The sequence below is a fragment of the Nematolebias whitei genome, chromosome 3, assembly GCF_014905685.2.
Source record: "Nematolebias whitei isolate Nwh7 chromosome 3, NemWhi1, whole genome shotgun sequence".
NCBI lineage: Eukaryota > Metazoa > Chordata > Actinopteri > Cyprinodontiformes > Rivulidae > Nematolebias > Nematolebias whitei.
The window spans coordinates 3873670-3881925 of record NC_056500.1 but is presented as its reverse complement, the minus strand read 5'-3'; the positions used below and the strand labels follow the sequence as shown (position 1 = coordinate 3881925).

Here is an 8256-nt window from a genome sequence, read left to right as displayed (position 1 = left end):
CAGCCTTTAGCTCAAGCTCTGCAGCCTTTAGCTCCCGCTCTGCAGCCTTTAATTCCCGGTCAACAACCTTTAGCTCCCGCTCTGCAGCCTTTAGCTACCGATCTGCACCCTTTAGCTACCGCCCAGCAAAATGAACAAGAACATAATTTTGTTGTTTTATCACGATAAAGAACAAAAATTCACAGTGATAATTTAAAAATAAATAAATAAATATAAATAATTCTCTCCACATCATGAAAAGCGGGTTATTCTGTCTGTCAGCAAAATATCTCATGGACGTATTTTAATGAGACTACAACTTCTGGAGACAGCTTATTTTAAAATGGCCGCCACGGCTAACATCAGCAAACGGGAATGGAAACATCTGTTTTTGTTTTGTGAACCTGTAAACATCTCCCGCCTTCTTTAGGCGGCGGGCGATCATGTAGCGTCGGACCCAACAGCAGCTGATTGTTCAGCAGGAGAATCAAACGAAGCCTTCGTTTCGCTTTAATCCGTTTCATCCCTGCACGTTCACGTGCGCAGGTCTGCAGCCTCCAGAACACATGGAAACCATTGATCACAGCCCGAGCGTGTGTTTTCCTCCAAACCCCCAGGAGGCAGAAATTAATCAGCGCTGACCATTTATCAGACGTTCGGCTGTTTACAGAAGGGAGATGTGACTCACAGCTGGAGCCACTTCCTGCACGCCGCCTCTCAGATTCACTTGGGTAGAAGTTCGGCTGCTTTTGCGACGAAAGACGCAGACGTCAGGAGCTACAGCTAAAACTGTTAAACTAGAAATAAGACATCGCTCCAGATCGACAGTCGGCACTCGGAGTGCACGTAGGGGACGACTCTCGGCTACAACCACACCAAATGATCTCTCCAGATCCAGAAAACTGGTTGAAACATTTTTTGTGTTTTCTGTCAGTCGGCTGTGGCGGCCATCTTTAGTCCAAATAGTTTCTTTTCTGAGAGTTTTGTTACAATCCATTCAGTGACTTGTGAGATATTTTGCTAACAGTACAGACTAACGAAAGCTTGTAAAAACATTATCACTCTGCCTCGGCCATCGTCGTCGAGGCTGTTTTCGTCTGCTAATGCTACTTTTAGCTTCTGGTAAGCCCTGTGGTACTTTTAGCTGCTTTTACCCAATCTTTTAGCTACTGTTGTGTTACCATTCTACTTAACCTTTGGGCACTTAACTAATCTTTTGCTGCTTTATCTACTGTCCTGCTACTTTTAGCTGTTGTTTTGCGAATATGCTGCAGCTTTTAGCTAGGCTTTTCCTGCTTTTAGTTTGTAGCTACCAATATGCTACTTTTAACTAGCCTTTTGCTACTTTGAGCCAAACATTTGCTAATAATAGTTTCTTGCCAGCCCTTTGATACTATTAGCTGCTTTTAGCCATCCTTTTGTTTTTAGCAACCAATCGACTGCTTTTAGCTTATATAGCTAGCCTCATAATACTGTAGCTAATTTGTTAGCTTTTAGTTTTCAACTTTTAACTTATAGCAATAAATTTGCTATTTTTATCTTACGCTACCATTCTGCTACATTTAGCGTTCAGCTATTAAATTTTTTAGCCAGCCTTTTTATATTTTAAGCTACCATTCTGCTACATTTAGCTTATCTAGCCTTTTAGCTAACGTTTAGCTCATTGTAGCTTACATTTTGCACCTTTAGTTTTTGTTCTACTACATTTGGATACTGTTTTGGTATTACTCCGCTACTTTTAGTTTCAAACTAGTCCTACTGATACTTTAGCTATCTGTTGAGCTTTAATTTTTAGCTACTATTTAGTCACTTTTAGCTTCTAGCTAGTGGTCAGTTGTTATTAACTTTTAGCTGGAGTCTGTTTTTTTAGTCTGACAGCTCAGTTTCAGATTCTTTCAGCGGTTTTTATGTGTTCACACTAGAATTGGTGATTTTTCTCGTCGGGGCAGATTTTCTGCTGAATTCTTGAATCCGAGAGTTAAAGTCGAGTTTCTGCGTTCAGACTGTCGCCTTTTAACAAGTTTCTTTGTTTGGCGACGAGTTGAACTGTTGAACTCCAGAGAGACGAAGAGACAGAAACTAATGAGGCCGAAGCAGAAAAACACACACAGAGCTGGAGCCAAGACTCCGCCCATCTGGGACTCATTGTGAGGCGAACTGAGCGCTCCCGGCAGCAGGTCGGTCCCTGCAGACCGGCAGGGAGACGAGACCCTCGCAGTTTCATCAGACTCTGACCTTAAAACTGGAACTCAGAGCCTAAGTTTGGCTTTTTTTTTTTTTTATCTCCTCAGTACGACGGAACAAAGTTGTGACCAGAAGAACATCACCAACTCTGAGGACGCTGATGGTCACTTCCTCCTGAAACGGATCAGAACGAGCAGCTGGATCAGATAAAATTCACAATGAGATAGTCGAAGCAAGTGGGTAAAAGCCCGTTTAAAAAGTTGAAATGGGTCACGGAAAGTTAGATTTTACACGACTGGACTGGTGTTTTAAGATCTTTAACTGTTTTTACACAATCACAGTTAACGATTTATTAATGCAATATTTTTTACTTGTACAGTTTGTACGTCACAACATAAGTATTTTTAGGTATTTTTGTCTTTGTTCACCTGGTTTTCTCTGACTGTTATAGGACTGATGGTTTTCACCCCCCCCCCCCCCCCCCAACCAAAAAAAAAAAAACATAGAAAGTGCACATCGACTTCCATTGTATTTATTTCTCCTGAATGTTGTAAGTGAAGGTCCTCGTTAACTTGACTCTTCTGTCATTTACAGTTCAGGAATTCTCCAGTTCATTTTATAGTTTTCACACAGCGGCTCTTAAGTTTGAGGCTTACTTTTTAGTCTGCACTTCTGCCTATCTTAGTTAGTGCTGCCATTTCTTAACAGTTTGTACATTAAAACGTAGGTATTTTGTCTTCCTACACCCAGTTTATCCCTCACAGCTGAAGGACTGATGGTTTTCTCTCAACTCCCCCAAGAACAAAGTGTGAACGTCCAAACTTTCCCGATAAACTTCCATTAAATATTTCTCCTGAAAATTACAAGTGAATGGTTTTATTAGCTTGTGAAACCTTTTACATCAACAAATAAAACAATCAGACTCTTTGTAACAGTCCAGGAGTTTCTCGAATACGATTTCTAGTTTTCACAGAAAATGTTTGAGGTTGACTTTTTAGTTTGTATTTCTGCCTGTCTTATTCGGTGTCGTTAATGTCATTTATTTACATTTTGTACATCAAATCACTGGATTTTTTTCACATTAAATTACAATAAAATTAAATCCTAAATTAGTGTCCTTAGGCTTGATGCATGTTCAGGCTGTAAACCAAATTTTCTTTAATTTTTCAAGTTTTTTACTAAACTTTTACAACTTTCTAATGATGTTCTCGGAGCAACAGAACTTTAAAGAAACTGTTTGCATGTAGTAAGCAGACATTTGTGCTAAAGTTTCTATACATTTACATTGTATAGCAGCCAAAGTACAATTAGCTTCTTTTTTGAGTCTGAACTTCAGCAGGGAAACGTAGAGGTTGATGTTTTTAAGGATCTGTCCTCCCAGCTGCTCGGTGGCGTCGTTGGTGTAATTTACATAATTTAGTCCGAACACACACCCCCCTCTCTCCGACAGATGCAACAACTGATCTCTAAGAAACAAACTAATCAAACATCACGGCGATTTGAATATTCACGCACGTCGACAGACAACAGCAGCTAAAGTCGAGCGGGACGGAGGAGGACGGGATCGGGAGAGGCTGTGGTGGTGGTGGTGGGGGGGGGGGGCGGTTTTGTCCAATTAACGGAACCAATTTGGATTTTTGGTAATGAGGTTTGCTCTCGCTGATTTGGTTTGTTTTGGTCGGTCCTGATTAGCCGGTTAATCATGGCTCGTTTCAGATTCAGCTCAAGTCCCGATAAACGTGAGATTTAAGGGGGGGGGGGGACAAGCCTGTTTACTGGGACCAAAATTAAAACCTGTTCAATCAAACTGGTTCTGTTTGATTTCTACAGGCAGAAAGATTCTCTGCACTGTAATAAAACTTTTAAATGCAAAGTTTAAAATTCTCCAAGAACCTTTTCTTTAATTGTTGCTTCCTTCGTTAAAAGACGGTTTAAGGAGTTTCTCATTTGGTCTCAGGTGTTGTCCACGAAAACATCTCGAGATCACTGTGGTGTTACTTTGGAACAAGTAAAAACATCCACACTTAAAATTATTATTTTTACAGAAAAGCAATGGGTCATGAGAGACTTTGCAGTTACATGATCACCCATTGATCAAAACGACTCAAAATCTAAAAATCTACATTTAAATGTAAAAAACCCAAACTTTATACACGTTTCATGTTATTTTGCACCTTAACATCAACTCTTCCAATCGCAGCACCTTAGAAACCAGCATCGCAGCGCTGATTGTTCCCACCGGGCCTGAACGCAGCATCACTCCCGTCCTGATTGAGTTTGGGGTTGGAGGATGAGAGCAGCTGCAGCACCGAAGAAACGGCTTCCTGCTGAATGAAAACGATCCGGTTGATGAGAGAGGACGGAGACATGCGTCTCTCCTCCGCCTCGCCCTCTTTGTCTTTTCTAACACCATTAGCAAAGTGCATGCTAACTCGGTTAGCTGAAGGATCGGGTGACGCTAACAGCTCCGAGAGGAGGCGATGCGTTCACTGAACCCTGTCCCCTCCGTTCTCACATCATTACTCATCACTCTAATGGACCGAGGCGCTCCGTCCGTCCCGGCTGGGTGACCGGGGTCACCACCTCCATCAGCATTAGCATCATGCTTAGACGGACAAAGATTAGCTGATTAATTGGTTGAAAGACCGACGGAGAAGTCAGGAAATTAAGTTCCAGGCCGTAATGGCGAAAAATACATCTGCCAGCACCGAAACGCCAGAAAACACAAATTCGGACTGAAGCAAGAAGGAACGACAAGTTCCAAAATACAATAAATGTGAAAGACAAGAGGTTGAAGCAAAGTAAAACTTCACCAACAGATCCTCAAATCTAAAACTGAGAGAACGAACGGCTCAAACGAGGAACGACGAGCGACTGGACGCAGGATTTACTGGAGGAGACGTTCAGAGTAATCAAAGTTCTCCAAACGAGAGCCGAAACGTTTCAACAAACCGAGTCGAGCAGAAACTAAATAACATGAACGTGAGACCAAACGAAGACTGAAACTACGGCGGTACAGAGCCGAGCTCGCGCCGGTCAAAACCTGCACAACTACTGACCCAAACCCCGAGGACCAGACTAATACTCAGACGTTCAGTGAGACCGCTGACGGCTGAACGACTGCTGAATAACTGTTGAATGACTGCTGAATGAAGGATTAACGACAGCTGAATGACTGCTGAATGACTGCTGAATGAAGGATGAACGACGGCTAAATAACTGCTGAATGAAGGATTAACGACAGTTGAATGACTGCTGAATGAAGGATTGACAACAGCTAAATAACTGCTGAATGAAGGATTAACGACAGCTAAATAACTGCTGAATGAAGGATTAACGACAGCTGAATGACTGCTGAATGAAGAATTGACAACAGCTAAATAACTGCTAAATGACAGCTGTACGACTGCTGAATGAAGGATTAATGACAGCTAAATAACTGCTGAATGAAGGATTAACGACAGCTGAATGACTGCTGAATGATACCTGAACAACTGTTGAATGAAAGATGAACGACAGCTAATTAACTGCTGAATAACTGCTGAATGACAACTGAACATTTGCTGAAAGAAAGCTGAAAAACTGCTGATTCACTGCTAAATAACTGCTGAACAACATCTGATTCACTGCTGACTGAGGGCTGAAAGACTGCTGAGTGAGTGCTGAATGACAGCTGAAATACTGCTGATTCACTGCTGACCATCTGCAGAATGAGTGCTGAAAGAGGGCTTAATGACAGCTGAATCACTGCTGAACATCTGTTGAATGACAAGTTGAAAGTCTGCTGATTAGCTGCTGAACATCTGCTGATTGAGTGCTAAATTTTGCTGAAGAAACTGGAACAAAGGTAAATCAAGTAAAAAAAAATAGTAAAAAAGAGTAGCTAAAATCAGAAAAACACTATCTTAGCCAAACTGTGGCTAAACTTAGGTCATAGAAAAGTGCATGAAACAATAAGTTAAAATAAGCTAAATCATAGGAAAAATATTAAATTAGGACCACAGTAAGTGAAAGCTAAAACTAGCAAAACTGTAGCTAAAACTTAAAATTACAAAAACATGAGCTAATTGTTAAAGTTAGCCAAACACTGGCCAGAAGCTAAATTTAGTTAAGGTAGAGCAACAAGAAAAGTCAACCAAAAACAGCTAAACTAGCAAAAAGTTGACATTCACAAAACTGTAGCTAACAGCTAATATGAGCTAAAATTTAAACTTTGCATTAATTTCATTGAAATTTTAAAACATTCAAGTAGAAAAGCTATAAATCAAAAAAGCTCCCGTTCCCTGAATGTTTTAAAACCCGACTGGTTGAAACAGCTGAACGTGGGCTGAAGTAGTTGGTGACAAAAACATGAAAGAAACTAAAAACAGCTAAAGAGCGTGAATGCTGAGTCAGAGTTGCACTGGGCCGGACAAAGACCAAGCAATCTGGAGCAAAACAGAACAGTTAGACCAGGACAGATTAGTCCAAACCTGGACCTTTTCAGACTAAAAGGTCCAAAAACCCTGAGACAACCAGGCCGATGATTTCAGGAAACACTGGCGCCGAAGAGGACTGAAGTGACGGGAAATTTTAGCTCAAAGTAAGAATAAAATATGGCGCCAAACCAGAGCTAAAACACAAACTAATACAGGCGAAAACTAGGACTAAGTCTGAGCCAAACCTGGAACAAAATGGGACCACATCAGCGCTAAAAACTGTGCCAAACCAGGACTAAGACCAGGACAGAGGCTTCCAGGAAAATCTTCATTTGTATTCACACGCATGACATCAGAGCTCCCAGCATGCCTTGGTGTGATTTACTGTTTAATCTGTGCAGGTCTGTGAAGGTCAGGTGGATTGGATCCAGGTCTTGAGCGAGGGGGGGGACGGGTCAAGGTGATTTGTCAGAGTTCCTGACAGATCCGAGACAACAATGGTTCTCCAAACGGGGCAGAAGAGACCGGCTGCTGACAGATTAACGAGCAGATCCACTCTCACACAATCAGCACCGCGCTCAAACAAATAAAAATAAAATAAGGGTTTTTCTGCTCAGGTGGCCTGAAGCAGCCGGGCGAGGTCCGGACCACAAGAACTCGATGATTTTAAAGGAAAGGAGGGCTAACACAAATAAAATGTTTTTATTACGGTTTAAACGGAGCGAAAAGTCTGGGTGTTTTCAATAAAACTCTAAACTGACACAAGTTGAATGTTTTAATATAATATGTAAGAAGGCCCAGCACTCCTTGAGGAATGCCAGAGCTTTGAACAAACGTAAGATTTGACCAAATTAAAATTTACCTCAATATCTGTAAAACTGGCCAAGGTATTGAACTCTTGTGGCTCCGCCTACTTCTCTCCTTCCAGTTTTCACAACTTTGTTGCAGTTTAGTTTTTTTGCGTCACCTTCGCTGACAGATGTTCAAAACCGTGAGTTTACCCAAATCTCCGAAAACCGCAACAAAGATGGTATTAGGACATCTGAAGGTGTTCAGACCTGTCGAGTTCAACGGTTTTTAGCTTTCCGACTGCAGCCGGACAGCGCTAACTAAAGAGTCTGAACTTCGGCTGAACACCGAGAGCGTTTGTCGCTTTATTTTCTGACACTTCTGCACAGATCTGATGTGAACTTTGTAACAACGCACCCAGAAAATCCCAAAACGCCCAGTCTTCTTCCAGAGGAGGGTTCGTCTTTAGCGATTAAGACTATGTGTTTTTATTAGAGCCTGACTGATGTGGAAATTTTGGCTATCACCAATACCGATCTTAAAGGGGAGGGCTAATGCAGATAATAGATATATACGCAGAAATTTTTTTTGCTTTGTCCACCCCAAGAATTTAAGTAAACAGCTACTTTTAAACCCGTTTTAACTCTGTCTTGAAACAGTCGTCCTAACGTGCGTTCACATTTTCTATCCTCCACTATTCATCATAAAGTTATTAAGTGTTACAAAAATATAAATTAAACAAAGAAACACCTTCCCTGTTCATTGTTTAAACAGTCAGTCACGTACGGTGAAGGTCTAATTAGTAATGACTGCAGCAGCGTTTATTTTTCTTTGTTGAGAAGATTTCAGACAAACAATGCATTTTATTGAGGACGACAAAGATAAC

General features: G+C 41.3%; 1 protein-coding gene across 1 annotated transcript in view; it reads right to left on the bottom strand.

The window, feature by feature from the left end:
- LOC119430396 (ephrin-A2-like) overlaps positions 1-8256 on the bottom strand; it is a 29214-nt gene that overhangs the window by 13411 nt on the left and 7547 nt on the right. The window lies entirely within an intron of this gene.